Source organism: Cherax quadricarinatus, chromosome 8 (genome assembly GCF_038502225.1).
Source record: "Cherax quadricarinatus isolate ZL_2023a chromosome 8, ASM3850222v1, whole genome shotgun sequence".
Classification (NCBI taxonomy): domain Eukaryota; kingdom Metazoa; phylum Arthropoda; class Malacostraca; order Decapoda; family Parastacidae; genus Cherax; species Cherax quadricarinatus.
Window position 1 is genome coordinate 22,485,114 of NC_091299.1, and position 14,163 is coordinate 22,499,276.

The window sequence follows — 14,163 nt, forward strand, 5'->3', positions numbered from 1 at the left end:
ACAATATCAAAAACAACTAATTCAGATCACAATCTGATCGAAGTCGAGACTTGCATGCACAGGAGTCCTGACCAGCAGAATACAAACGGCTGCGAGGATGTCTTCACCAAATTAAACTTCAGCAACAAGAACATCAACTGAGACCAGGTAAACTATGTCCTAAATGAAACATGTTGGGAAGATATCTTAAATGACATAAACCCTAACCAGTGCCTTGAAAAGATCAACCTCCTGCTAGCTGAAGTGTGTTCAAGGCATATTACCCCAAGAAAAAAGAAGAGAAGTAAACTGGAGAGAGAGACACTCCCTCTACAGGAGAAGGCGAAGAATCACTGAGCTCTTCAAGGATGCCAGATTATCTGAAACACGGAAGGAAGTGCTAACCAGGGAAGTGGAAAATATTGAACTTAAGTTAAAGGACTCGTACAGGATCCAGGAGAGACAAGAGGAACTAAAAGCGATTAGTGAAATTGAAAGAGATTCGAAATATTTCTTTTCATATGCTAAAAACAAGGCAAAAACCACTTCTAGTATCGGGCCCCTGCTCAGACAAGATGGAACTTACACAGATGACAACAAAGAAATGAGTGAGATACTGAAATCTCAATATGACTCTGTTCAGTGAGCCACTAATCAGACTAAAGATAGACAATCCAAGCAATTTTTTCACGAATGAGCCTTAAAACCCTGCCAATGTATGCCAAATTTCTGACATAACCCTAACTCCACTAGACGTTGAGAAAGTCATCGACGACATGCCCATGCACTCAGCCCCAGGCCTAAACTCGTGGAACTCTGCTCATAAAGAACTACAAGAAACCCCTCTCACAGGCCCTAAGTATGCTTCCAGAGTCAATGAAAACAACGGATATAGCCCCACTTCATAAGGTGGCAGCAAAGCAATAGCTAAGAACTATAGACCAATAGCTTTAACGTCCCACATCATGAAAATCTTTGAGAGAGTGCTAAGAGGCAGGATTGCAAACCACCTGGACTCCCAAAAATTGCACAATCCAGGGCAACATGGTTTCATAGCAGGTCGATCCTGCTTCTCGCAACTATTGGACCACTATGATATGGTTTTAGATGCAATGGAAAACAAACAGAATGCAGATGTACTATACACAGATTTTGCAAAAGCCTTTGACAAGTGCGACTATGGTGTAATAGCACACAAAATGCGTGTTAAAGGGATAACTGTCAAAGTAGGCAGATGGATCTTCAACTTTCTAACCAATCGAACACAAAGAGTAGTGGTAAACAGAGTTAAATCAGAAGCTGCCATAGTGAAGAGCTCTGTTCCACAAGGCACAGTACTCGCCCTTATCCTGTTCCTCATTCTCATATCAGACATAGACAGAGATGTAAACCATAGCACTGTATTATGCTCTGCAGATGATACTAGGATCTGCATGAGAGTGTCATCCATTGAGGACACGGCAAATCTCCAAGGAGATATAAACCAAGTTTTCCAATGGGCAACAGAGAATAATGTGATGCTCAATGAAGACAAACTCCAGTTACTCCGTTATGCAAAATTGGAGGAAATAATAACTAGGACTGAGTATACTACAAACACAAATCTCACAATAGAGCAGAAAAGCAATGTGAAGACCTGGGAGTGGTAATGTCTGAGGATCTCACCTTCAAGGACCACAACAATGCCACGATCACATCTGCGAGGAAACTGATAGGATGGATAATGAGAACATTCAAGACAAGAGATGCTAAGCCAATGATGATCCATTTTAAATCACTTATTCTCTTTAGGCTGGAATACTGCTGTACATTAACATCCCCATTCAAGGCAGGTGAAATTGGAGATCTAGAGAATGTACAGAGAACCTTTACTGCACATATAAATTCCATCAAACACCTTAATTACTGGGAACGCCTGGAAGCACTTGACTCGTACTCACTGGAGTGCAGGAGAGAGTGATACATTATAATCTACACCTGGAAGATCCTGGAGGGACTGGTTCCTAACCTGCACACAGAAATCACTTCATGTGAAAGCAAAAGACTTGGCAGGCGATGCAACATACCCCCAGAGAAAAGTAGGGGTGTCACTGGTACACTAAGAGAAAACAAATAAGTGTCCTGGGCCCAAGACTGTTCAACAGCCTCCCACTAGCAATAAGGGAAATTACCAATAGACCCCTGGTTGTCTTCAAGAGGGAGCTGGACAGATACCTAAAGTCAGTGAAAGATCAGCCGGGCTGTGGTTCGTACGTTGGACTACGTGCGGCCAGCAGTAACAGCCTCATTGATCAGGCCCTGATCCACCTTGAGGCCTGGTCATGGACCGGGCTGCGGGGGTGTTGATTCCCGGAATACCCTCCTGGTAGATTCCAGAGCCCATGAGCTTTATCTTACCTCTTCTTAAAGCTATGTATGGATCCTGCCTCCACTATATCACTTCCCAGACTATTCCACTTCCTGACAACTCTGTGATTGAAGAAATACTTCCTAACATCTTTGTGATTCATCTGAGTCTTCAACTTCCAACTGTGACCCCTTGTTGTTGTGTCCCATCTCTGGAACATCCTGTCTTTGTCTACCTCGCCGATTCCTCTCAGTATTTTATATGTAGTTATCATATTATCCCATATCTTTTCTGTTATCCAGTGTCGTCAGGTCGATTTCCCTTAACCTCTCCTCGTAGGACATATCCCTTAGCTCTGGGACTAGTCTTGTTACAAACCTTTGCACTTTCTCTAGTTTCCTTACATGCTTGGCTAGGTGAGGGTTGCAAACTGGTGCCGCATACTCCAATATAGGCCTAATGTACACAGTGTACAGGGTCCTGAATGATTCCTTTTTAAGATTTTGGGAAGCTGTTCTTAGGTTTGTTAGGCGCCCACATGCTTCAGCAGTTTTTTGGTTGATGTGCGCCTTAGATGTGCCCAGTGTTATACTCCCCAAGATCATTTTCCTTGAGTGAGGTTTGTAGTCTCTAGCCCCCTAGACTGTACTCTGTCTGTGGTCTTCTTTGCCCTTCCCCAATCTTCATGACTTTGCACTTGGTGGGGTTGAACTCCAGGAGCCAGTTGCTGGACCAGGCCTGCAGCCTGTCCAGATCCCTTTGTGTAGTTCTGTCTGGTCCTCGTCCAATTGAATTCTTCTCATCAGCTTGATATCATCTGCAAACAGGGACACTTCAGAGTCCATTCCCTCTGTCATGTCGTTCACAAATACTAGGAACAGCACTGGTCCTAGGACTGATCCCTGTGGTACCACGCTCGTTACAGGCGCCCACTCTGACACCTCGCCACATATCATGACTCTCTGTTGTCTTCCTGACAGGAATTCCCTGATCCATTGTAATGCCTTCACTGTTATCTCTACCTGGTCCTCTAGCTTTTGCACTAATCTCTTGTGTGGAACTGTGTCAAAAGCCTTCTTACAGTCCCAAAAAATGCAATCTACCCACTCCTCTCTCTCTTGTCTTACTGCCGTCACCCTGTCATAGAACTCCAATAGATTTGTAACGCAGGATTTCCCATTCCTGAAACCGTCCTCGCTGTCGTTGATAGGCTCATTCCTTTCTAGGTGCTGTGTACTCACCTAGTTGAGGTTGCAGGGGTCGAGTCCAAGCTCCTGTGTGTGTGTGCGTGTGCGTGTGTGTGTGTGTGTGTGTGTGTGTGTGTGTGTGTGTGTGTGTGTGTGTGTGTGTGTGTGTGCTGGAGGGAGGGAAGTAGGGTGCGTGTGTGTGTGTGCTGGAGGGAGGGAGGTTGTGTGTGGTGTGCTTGAGGGAGGGAGGTTTTGTGTGTGGACTCACCTAATTGTGGTTGCAGGGGTCGAAACTCAGCTTCTTGCCCTGCCTCTTCTCTGACCGCTACTGGGTCCTCCCTCTCCCTGCTCCATGAACTTTATCATACCTCGTCTTAAAACTATGTATAGTTCCTGCCTCCACTACATCGCTTGCCAGACTATTCAACTTCCTAACAACTCTGTGGCTGAAGAAATACTTTCTAGCATCCCTTTGACTCATCTGAGTTTTCAGCTTCCAATTGTGACCCCTTGTTTCTGTGTCCCATCTCTGGATCATCCTCTCTATGTCCACCTTGTCTATTCCATGCAGTATTTTGTATGTCGTTAACATGTCTCCTGACCCTCCTGTCCTCCAGTGTTGTCAGGCCGATTTCCCTTAACCTCTCTTCGCCGGACATTCCCCTTAGCTCTGGAACTAGCCTTGTTGCAAACCTTTGCACTTTCTCTAATTTCTTGCCGTATTTGACCAGGTGTGGGTTCCAAACAGGTGCTGCGTACTCCAGTATGGGCCTGACCTACACAGTATATAAAGTCTTGAACAATTCCTTACTGAGGTACCGGAATGCTATTTTCAGGTTTGCCAAGCGCCCATATGCAGCAGCAGTTATCTGGTTAATGTGTGCTTCTGGCGACATACTCGGTGTTATACTCACCCCTAGAACTTTCTCCTTGAGTAAGGTTTGCAGTCTTTGGCCACCTAGCCTATACTCTGTCTGCAGTCTTCTTTGCCCTTCTCCCGTCTTCACGACTGCATTTGGCGGGGTTAAATTCTAGGAGCCAGTTGCTGGACCACGCATCCAGCCTGTCCAGGTCTCTTTGTAGACCTGTCTGGTCCACATCTGATTTAATTCTCCTCATTAACTTCACATCATCTGCAAGCAGGGACACTTCTGAGTCCGTCCCTTCCGTCATGTCATTCACATGTACCAAGAATAGCACTGGTCCGAGGACTCACCCCTGTGGGATCCCGCTCGTCACAGGTGCCCACTGTGATACCTCATCATGGACCATGACTCGCTGTTGCCTCCCTGTTAGATATTCTCTGATCCATTGCACTGCCCTTCCTGTTAAATGTGCCTGATGCTCTAGCTTCTGTACTAATCTCTTGTGAGGAACTGTGACGAAGGCCTTCTTGCAGTCCAAGGAAATGCAATCAACCTACCGCTCCCTCTCATTTCTTATTTCAGTTACCTTGTCATAAAACTCTAGTAGGTTTGTGACACAGGACTTGCCTTCCATGAATCTGTGCTGGCTGTCGTTTATAATTTTGTTCCACTCGAGGTGCTCCACCACTCTCCTCCTGATAATCTTCTCCATGACTTTACATACTATACATGTCAGTGACACTGGTCTATAGTTTAGTGCTTCGTTTCTATCTCCTTTCTTAAAGATGGGGACTACATTTGCCATCTTCCATTCTTCAGGTAGTTGCCCAGTTTCAAGGGAAGTGTTGAAGATTATGGTTAGTGGCACACACAGTGTTTTTGCTCCCTCTCTAAGGACCCACAGAGAGATATTGTCTGGTCCCACCGTCTTTGAGGTATCAAGGTCATTTAGGAGCTTCTTCACCTCCTCCTTAGTTGTGTGTATTTCATCAAACACTTGTTGGTGTACCTTACTGTATTGTCTTCCTAGTGTCCCTTCAGCGTCCACTGTAAATATTTCCTGAAATCTCACGTTGAGCTCCTCACATACTTCTTGGTCATTTCTTATAAGCTCCCCCACCTTCTTTTCTCAGCCTGATTACCTGGTCCATGACTGTTGTTTTCCTCCTGATGTGGCTGTAAAGCAGCTTCAGGTCAGACTCGGCTTTCGATGCTATGTCGTTTTCGTACTGCCGCTGGCCTCCCTCCTGATCTGTGCATACTCGTTTCTGGTTTGTCGACTAATCTCTTTATTTTCCTGAGTCCTTTGTCTTCTATAATTTTTCCATTCTCTAGTGCAGTTAGTTTTTGCCTCTCAACACCTTCAGGTAAACCAAAGGCTCACTTTGGTCTTCCCATTATTTCTGTTACTTTTGGGAACAAACCTATTCTCCTCCTTGCAATTTGTTGTTCTGTAGTCCATCATTTCGTTTACTGACTTTCCTACCAACTCTCTTTCCCACTGAACCTCCTACAGGGAGCCCCTAATACCTGTGTAATTCTCCCTTTTATAGTTTGGCTTTTCTCTTTCTACTCCTGTTACCCTTTCCAGTTGTGTGTGTGTGTGTGTGTGTGTGTGTGTGTGTGTGTGTGTGTGCTGGAGGGAGGGAGGGTGTGTCAGGGGGGGGTCGAACATAACAGGCACCAGACCCTGAGACTGACGTTAATGGCTCTGGCACTTACAGGACCTAATTGATAGTTGAGAAGTACCTAGCCAGGGTCAGTCAGGGCTGTGTGTGTGTGTGTGTGTGTGTGTGTGTGTGTGTGTGTGTGTGTGTGTGTGTGTGTTTGTGTGTGTGTTTGTGTGTGTGTATGTGTGTGTGTGTGTATGTGTGTGTATGTGGGTGTGTGTGTGTGTGCTTGTTTGTGTGTGTGTGTGTGTCTGTATGTGTGTGTGTGTGTGTGTGCGTGTGTGTGTGTGTATGTGTGTGTGTGAGATATACTGATCGTCAGACTAAATATCAAGAATGTGGTCAGTCTTATAGTCACTTCATGGTTCACTTTCATGAACACAGAATGCTTGATGGTTCACTTTCATGAGCACACAGTGCTTGATGGTTCCCTTTCATGAGCACACAGTGCTTGATGGTTCACTTTCATGAGCACACAGTGCTTGATGGTTCACTTTCATGAGCACACAGTGCTTGATGGTTCACTTTCATGAGCACACAGTGCTTGATGGTTCACTTTCATGAGCACACAATGCTTGATGGTTCACTTTCATGAACACACAGTGCTTGATGGTTCACTTTCATGAGCACACAGTGCTTGATGGTTCACTTTCATGAGCACACAGTGCTTGATGGTTCACTTTCATGAACACACAATGCTTGATGGTTCACTTTCACGAACACACAGTGCTTAATGGTTCACTTTCATAAACACAGAATGCTTGATGGTTCACTTTCATGAGCACACAGTGCTTGATGGTTCACTTTCATGAGCACAGAATGCTTGATGGCTCACTTTCATGAACACACAGTTGTTGATGGTTCACTTTCATGAACACAGAATGCTTGATGGTTCACTTTCATGAACACAGAATGCTTGATGGTTCACTTTCATGAACACACAGTGCTTGATGGTTCACTTTCATAAACACAGAATGCTTGATGGTTCACTTTCATGAACACACAGTGCTTGATGGTTCACTTTCATAAACACAGAATGCTTGATGGTTCACTTTCATGAACACACAGAGCTTCATGGTTCACTTTCATAAACACAGAATGCTTGATGGTTCACTTTCACGAACACACAGTGCTTGATGGTTCACTTTCATAAACACAGAATGCTTGATGGTTCACTTTCATGAACACACAATGCTTGATGGTTCACTTTCATAAACACAGAATGCTTGATGGTTCACTTTCATGAACACACAATGCTTGATGGTTCACTTTCATAAACACAGAATGCTTGATGATTCACTTTCATGAACACACAGTGCTTGATGGTTCACTTTCATAAACACAGAATGCTTGATGGTTCACTTTCACGAACACACAGTGCTTGATGGTTCACTTTCATAAACACAGAATGCTTGATGGTTCACTTTCATGAGCACACAGTGCTTGATGGTTCACTTTCATGAACAAAGAATGCTTGATAGCTCACTTTCGTGAACACACAGTGCTTGATGGTTCACTTTCATGAACACAGAATGCTTGATGGTTCACTTTCATGAACACAGAATGCTTGATGGTTCACTTTCATGAACACACAGTGCTTGATGATTCACTTTCACGAATACACAGTGCTTGATTATTCACTTTCATGAACACACAATGCTTGATGATTCACTTTCATGAACACACAGTGCTTGATGATTCACTTTCATGAACACACAGTGCTTGATGATTCACTTTCATGAACACACAGTGCTTGATGATTCACTTTCATGAACACACAGTGCTTGATGATTCACTTTCATGAACACACAGTGCTTGATGATTCACTTTCATGAATACACAGTGCTTGATGATTCACTTTCATGAACACAGAATGCTTGATGGCTCACTCTCATGAACACACAGTGCTTGATGATTCACTTTCATGAACACACAGTGCTTGATGATTCACTTTCATGAACACACAGTGCTTGATGATTCACTTTCATGAACACACAGTGCTTGATGGTTCACTTTCATGAACACACAGTGCTTGATGGTTCACTTTCATGAACACACAATGCTTGATGGTTCACTTTCATGAACACACAGTGCTTGATGGTTCACTTTCATGAACACACAGTGCTTGATGGTTCACTTTCATGAACACACAATGCTTGATGGTTCACTTTCATGAACACACAATGCTTGATGGTTCACTTTCATGAACACAGAATGCTTGATGGTTCACTTTCATGAACACACAGTGCTTGATGGTTCACTTTCATGAACACGCAATGCTTGATGGTTCACTTTCATGAACACAGAATGCTTGATGGTTCACTTTCTTGAATAGAGAATGCTTGATGGTTCACTTTCATGAATACCGAATGCTTGATGGTTCACTTTCATGAACACACAGTGTTTGATGGTTCACTTTCATGAACACAGAATGCTTGATGGTTCACTTTCATGAATACCGAATGCTTCATGGTTCACTTTCATGAACACACAGTGCTTGATGGCTCACTTTCATGAACACAGAATGCTTGATGGTTCACTTTCATGAACACAGAATGCTTGATGGTTCACTTTCATGAACACACAGTGCTTGATGGTTCACTTTCATGAACACAGAATGCTTGATGGTTCACTTTCATGAACACACAGTGCTTGATGGTTCACTTTCATGAACACAGAATGCTTGATGGTTCACTTTCATGAACACACAATGCTTGATGGTTCACTTTCATGAACACACAATGCTTGATGGTTCACTTTCATGAACACAGAATGCTTGATGGTTCACTTTCATGAACACAGAATGCTTGATGGTTCACTTTCATGAACACACAATGCTTGATGGTTCACTTTCATGAACACAATGCTTGATGGTTCACTTTCATGAACACTCAATGCTTGGTGGTTCACTTTTATGAACACAGAATGCTTGATGGTTCACTTTCATGAACACACACAATGCTTGATGATTCACTTTCATGAATACACAGTGCTTGATGGTTCACTTTCATGAATACACAGTGCTTGATGGTTCACTTTCATGAACACACAATGCTTGATGGTTCACTTTCATGAACACACAATGCTTGATGGTTCACTTTCATGAACACACAATGCTTGATGGTTCACTTTCATGAGCACACAATGCTTGATGGTTCACTTTCATGAACACAGTGCTTGATGGTTCACTTTCATGAACACAGTGCTTGATGGTTCACTTTCATGAACACACAGTGCTTGATGGTTCACTTTCATGAACACAGAATGGTTCACATGATGGTTCACTTTCATGAACACAGAATGCTTGATGGTTCACTTTCATGAACACAGAATGCTTGATGGTTCACTTTCATGAACACAGAATGCTTGATGGTTCACTTTCATGAACAGGCAATGCTTTATGGTTCACTTTCATGAACACGCAATGCTTGATGGTTCACTTTCATGAACACACAATGCTTGATGGTTCACTTTCATGATGGTTCACTTTCATGAACACACAATGCTTGATGGTTCACTTTCATGAACACAGAATGCTTGATGGCTCACTTTCATGAACACAGAATGCTTGAAGGTTCACTTTCATGAACACACAATGCTTGATGGTTCACTTTTATGAACACATAATGCTTGATGGTTCACTTTCATGAACACACAATGCTTGATGGTTCACTTTCTTGAACACACAATGCTTGATGGTTCACTTTCGTGAACACAGAATGATTGATGGTTCACTTTCATGAACACACAATGCTTGATGGTTCACTATCAAGAACACACACTGCTTGATGGTTCACTTTCATGAACACACAGTGCTTGATGGTTCACTTTCATGAACACAGAACACAGAATGCTTCATGGTTCAATGCTTGATGGTTCACTTTCATGAACACACAATGCTTGATGGTTCACTTTCATTTTGATGGTTCACTTTTATGAACACATAATGCTTGATGGTTCACTTTCATGAACACACAATGCTTGATGGTTCACTTTCGTGAACACACAATGCTTGATGGTTCACTTTTGAACACAGAATGAACACACAATGCTTGATGGTTCACTTTCATGAACACACAATGCTTGATGGTTCACTTTCATGAACACACAGTGCTTGATGGTTCACTTTTATGAACACAGAATGCTTGATGCTTCACTTTTATGAACACAGAATGCTTGATGGTTCACTTTTATGAACATACAATGCTTGATGGTTCACTTTCATGAACACACAGTGCTTGATGGTTCACTTTCACGAACACAGTGCTTGATGGTTCACTTTAATGAACACACAGTGCTTGACACTTTCATGAACACAGAATGCTTGATGGTTCACTTTCATGAACACACAGTGCTTGATGGTTCACTTTCATGAACACACAATGCTTGATGATTCACTTTCATGAACACACAATGCTTGATGGTTCACTTTCATGAACACACAGTGCTTGATGGTTCACTTTCATTAACACACATAATGCTTGATGGTTCACTTTCATGAACACACAATGCTTGATGATTCACTTTCATGAACACACAATGCTTGATGGTTCACTTTCATGAACACACAGTGCTTGATGGTTCACTTTCACGAACACAGTGCTTGATGGTTCACTTTCATGAACACACAGTGCTTGATGGTTCACTTTCATGAACACACAATGCTTGATGGTTCACTTTCATGAACACACAATGCTTGATGGTTCACTTTCATGAACACACAGTGCTTGATGGTTCACTTTCATGAACACACAATGCTTGATGGTTCACTTTCATGAACACACAGTGCTTGATGGTTCACTTTCATGAACACACAATGCTTGATGGTTCACTTTCATGAACACACAGTGCTTGATGGTTCACTTTCATGAACACACAATGCTTGATGGTTCACTTTCATGAACACACAGTGCTTGATGGTTCACTTTCATGAACACACAGTGCTTGATGGTTCACTTTCATGAACACAGAATGCTTGATGGCTCACTTTCATGAACACACAGTGCTTGATGGTTCACTTTCATGAACACAGTGCTTGATGGTTCACTTTCATGAGCACACAGTGCTTGATGGTTCACTTTCATGAACACACAGTGCTTGATGGTTCACTTTCATGAACACACAGTGCTTGATGGTTCACTTTCATGAACACATGAACACAGAATGCTTGATGGTTCACTTTCATGAACACACAATGCTTGATGATTCACTTTCATGAATACACAATGCTTGATGGTTCACTTTCATGAACACACATGCTTGATGCTTGATGGTTCTTGATGGTTTACTTTCATGAACACACAATGCTTGATGGTTCACTTTCATGAACACACAATGCTTGATGGTTCACTTTCATGAACACACAATGCACATGAATACACAATGCTTGATGGTTCACTTTCATGAACACAGAATGCTTGATGGTTCACTTTCATGAACACACAATGCTTGATGGTTCACTTTCATGAACACACAATGCTTGATGATTCACTTTCATGAACACTCAATGCTTGATGGTTCACTTTCATGAACACACAATGCTTGATGGTTCACTTTCATGAACACACAATGCTTGATGATTCACTTTCATGAACACACAATGCTTGATGGTTCACTTTCATGAACACACAATGCTTGATGATTCACTTTCATGAACACTCAATGCTTGATGGTTCACTTTCATGAACACACAATGCTTGATGGTTCACTTTCATGAACACACAATGCTTGATGATTCACTTTCATGAACACAGAATGCTTGATGGTTCACTTTCATGAACACACAGTGCTTGATTGTTCACTTTCATGAACACAGAATGCTTGATGGTTCACTTTGATGAACACACAGTGCTTGATGATTCACTTTCATGAATACACAGTGCTTGATGATTCACTTTCATGAATACACAGTGCTTGACGATTCACTTTCATGAACACACAATGTTTGATGATTCACTTTCATGAACACACAGTGCTTGATGGTTCACTTTCATGAATACACAATGCTTGATGGTTCACTTTCATGAACACACAATGCTTGATGGTTCACTTTCATGAACACAAAGTGTTTGATGGTTCACTTTCATGAACACATAGTGATTGATGGTTCACTTTCATTAACACAGTGCTTAATGGTTCACTTTTATGAACACAGAATGCATGATGGTTCACTTTCATGAACACAGAATGCTTCATGGTTCACTTTCATGAACACAGAATGCATGATGGTTCACTTTCATGAACACAGAATGCTTCATGGTTCACTTTCATGAACATGCAATGCTTGATGGTTCACTTTCATGAACACGCAATGCTTGATGGTTCACTTTCATGAACACAGAATGCTTGATGGTTCACTTTCATGAACACACAATGCTTGATGGTTCACTTTCATGAACACAGAATGCTTGATGGTTCACTTTCATGAACACAGAATGCTTGAAGGTTCACTTTCATGAACACAATGCTTGATGGTTCACTTTTATGAACACATAATGCTTGATGGTTCACTTTCATGAACACACAATGCTTGATGGTTCACTTTCGTGAACACACAATGCTTGATGGTTCACTTTCGTGAACACAGAATGATTGATGGTTCACTTTCACGAACACACAATGCTTGATGGTTCACTTTCATGAACACACAATGCTTGATGGTTCACTTTCATGAACACACAGTGCTTGATGGTTCACTTTCATGAACACAGAATGCTTGATGGTTCACTTTCATAAACACACAATGCTTGATGGTTCACTTTCGTGAACACAGAATGCTTGATGGTTCACTTTCATGAACACACAGTGCTTGATGGTTCACTTTTATGAACACAGAATGCTTGATGGTTCACTTTCATGAACATACAATGCTTGATGGTTCACTTTCATGAACACACAGTGCTTGATGGTTCACTTTCACGAACACACAGTGCTTGATGGTTCACTTTCATGAACACATAATGCTTGATGGTTCACTTTCATGAACACACAATGCTTGATGGTTCACTTTCATGAACACACAGTGCTTGAAGGTTCACTTTCACGAACACACAGTGCTTGATGATTCACTTTCATGAACACACAATGCTTGATGGTTCACTTTCATGAACACACAATGCTTGATTGCTCACTTTCATGAACACACAGTGCTTGATGGTTCACTTTCATGAACACACAGAATGCTTGATGGTTCACTTTCATGAACACAGAATGCTTGATGGTTCACTTTCATGAACACACAATGCTTGATGGTTCACTTTAATGAACACACAGTGCTTGATGGTTCACTTTCATTAACACACAATGTTTGATGGTTCAATTTCATGAACACACAGTGCTTGATGGTTCACTTTCATGAACACACAGTGCTGGATGGTTCACTTTCATGAAAACACAATGCTTGATGGTTCACTTTCATGAACACACAGTGCTTGATGGTTCACTTTCATGAACACACAATGCTTGACGGTTCACTTTTATGAACACACAGTGCTTGATAGTTCACTTTCATGAACACACAGTGCTTGATGGTTCACTTTCATGAACACACAGTGCTTGATGGTTCACTTTCATGAACACAGAATGCTTGATGGTTCACTTGCATGAACACACAGTGCTTGATGGTTCACTTTCATGAACACACAATGCTTGATGGTTCACTTTCATGAACACACAATGCCTGATGGCTCACATTAATGAATACACAATGCTTGATGGTTCACTTTCATGAACACACAGTGCTTGATGGTTCACTTTCATGAACACACAGTGCTTGATGGTTCACTTTCATGAACACACAATGCTTGATGGTTCACTTTCATGAACACACAGTGCTTGATGGTTCACTTTCATGAACACAGAATGCTTGATGGTTAACTTTCATGAACACAGAATGCTTGATGGTTCACTTTCATGAACACACAATGCTTGATGATTCACTTTCATGAACACACAATGCTTGATGATTCACTTTCATGAACACTCAATGCTTGATGGTTCACTTTCATGAACACAGAATGCTTGATGGTTCACTTTCATGAACACACAATGCTTGATGATTCACTTTCATGAACACACAATGCTTGATGGTTCACTTTCATGAACACACAATGCTT

At 42.0% G+C, this 14,163-nt stretch overlaps 1 protein-coding gene across 1 annotated transcript in view; it reads left to right on the top strand.

Annotated features, from left to right (window-relative positions):
• The window catches only part of LOC128685248 (A disintegrin and metalloproteinase with thrombospondin motifs 6-like), a 267,981-nt gene that overhangs the window by 217,918 nt on the left and 35,900 nt on the right, over positions 1–14,163 (top strand). The window lies entirely within an intron of this gene.